We start from the raw sequence: 2,451 nt of genomic DNA, 5'->3' as shown, positions 1-2,451 counted from the left end.
AAACAAGTACCTTTATATTATAAGTTATAATATAATATATTATATCAGTTATAATATAATCAAATTTGAATTGTTATATTATAATACCTTTCGAAATTTAAACGTCTACATTTTAATTTTAATTTTGATCTTTCTACTCTTTTTATGTATTGTTTTGTAAATAATCCAGGGCTAGTATTCGTAATTTGTTTATGTAAATTACTAATATATTTTGGTCCACAATTATAAGATGTTACCGCTGTATTACACCGTGCACTATATGGACCTATAAATATCAGTTATACATAATATGACAAACATATAATACGAAAATATAATTTTTAGTTTTATAAGTATTTGTTATTACTTACCTCTAGAAGAAAAATTGACTCTTTTTCCACCTACATACTTGGCAACCACACTATTAAAGCCTTCAACTGCATTATTGTTTACGTTGTATATTAGGCTTTGAGCATGATGAGCGACAATATTTCTAGCTCCTAAAATATCTTTGAATAGTCCACAATTTTCCATTTGAGGAACTAAATTTACATCACTTTTTTTAGGACCATCACAAAAGTAACTATATAAAATATAAATACATAATTTTATACGATTGCAGATAAAAAAAAAGTGTCTTTTAAATTTTATACTTAACACAATAGACTTAGCACAATAGAATGATCTCCAAATACATGGTATGGGCTGTTCAATATATCTTGTTTTAAAAGTTCAACTTTTTCATTATGGTGCAACGTCATATTTTTTCGAAAAACTATTGCCTTGGTAATTGCACACCTATTTTAAAATATATACATTTATTATTTTTTGATTTTTCTAATAATTTTTAACAGACCAATCTAAATTGCAGTCTTACAGTATTAATATAATATAATTTACATATAAATCATGCATATACACATACCGTAATTTTAGTCGTTTATCTTTTAAAACTTTCCTAAGAAATCCAGGTACAGCTATTTCAGAAGAACTTTTTCGATGGACGGACAAATCAACAATTCGATTCAGATAATTTCTGAGAATGTGATTCATACATTCAATTTTTTTAACAAAAACATCGCGTCCATATTGTTTAGCAAGAAATAATTTTTTAGTTACACTTGAGTCACCATCTCCTATAAGCTTATTATATATAATATTATGCATTGGAATGCTTTGCCGAAATCCTTCCACAATAATATCAGCTTCCATTGCTGTAGAAGTACCATCTCAGTTACATTTGTCAGTCTTAAAAAATTATAATATGTTTATAACAATAAATAAAAACAATAACAAAAAAAATAATAAATATCATTATTTCTCTTTTAATAATGATTTAGAATAGATGAGAATTAATGAAAAGTAAATTTTGTGAGCTTCTTAACTTTAAAGTAAAATGTTAGAAAAACATAAGTATTTTAAATGATTGAAGGTTGATTTTTAAGCACAACCGCAATTCGTTGGAGATAACTATTTTTTTCTCTAAGAATATCAAGTTTAGATTTATAGTACTCACTCTTCATACTAAGTTTTTTTTTTGCTAAAACAACTAAACATGCAGCACTATTATTACTTTCTTCTAATCTTTTGGCAGTTGTTGACTTTTTTGGTTTCTTTTTTTTTACTATTTGAATACCTTTCAGTGCAGAATTATAATAAAGATATAAGGTTATACAAATATATTTTATTTTTAATTGTATACTTTTTTTTATTAGACTGTGCACAAGGAATGCTAGTATTTGCATTAGAGTCTATAACTGTGGTACTAATGTTTTGAGGTGGGCTCAAAGAGAAACTTTTCAAAAACTCTACATTTTCATCAATCTGTATTTTCTCAGTAAACAATTCATTGGATTCGTTCATTTTGTTTAATACTTCTCAGGAGCGTCATTTGGGGGGGGGGGGGCAGGAGTATGCATTTGCCCGACCCTAAATTTTAAAGTAGCCAAATGGGCCGGTGGCCGGGTCTAAGCGGATGAAGCACTTCACGTTTTTGCTAGTATGAAGAATCGTCGCTACCCACTTATAAGCTAGCTAAGCAATGCACAGCTATAATGCTTTTAAATTGTAATAATAATAAAGAACAAAAAAATATTTTAGTCTTTAATTCCTTTTTTTATTATTTGCTTATGCTTATTGCTTTTTTAAATTTAAGTATTATAATTTTTTTATGTTATAATTCAAATAAGGTATACTTAGTGAAACAGTGCCACAGTTGTGGTACTTTAATGCATATTTTATTGGGAAACTATTATTAATAATAAAGTATTATTTTATTATTATTATAATATTATTATTATTAATAATTCAGTTATCATCAGACTGTTGAGCTGTATGGTTGTGCTGTACTTTACTCTGTGCGTTATCTTTTTCTAATTTATAAATTTCACTCTTTGCAATATTTAAATTGTTTCTAATTATTTTCATCATGACTGGAGTTTTTTGTAATATTTGTAATATTCAATTCGCAGA

This window comes from Acyrthosiphon pisum, chromosome X, assembly GCF_005508785.2.
Source record: "Acyrthosiphon pisum isolate AL4f chromosome X, pea_aphid_22Mar2018_4r6ur, whole genome shotgun sequence".
Classification (NCBI taxonomy): domain Eukaryota; kingdom Metazoa; phylum Arthropoda; class Insecta; order Hemiptera; family Aphididae; genus Acyrthosiphon; species Acyrthosiphon pisum.
Note: the sequence above shows the minus strand (reverse complement) of the source record.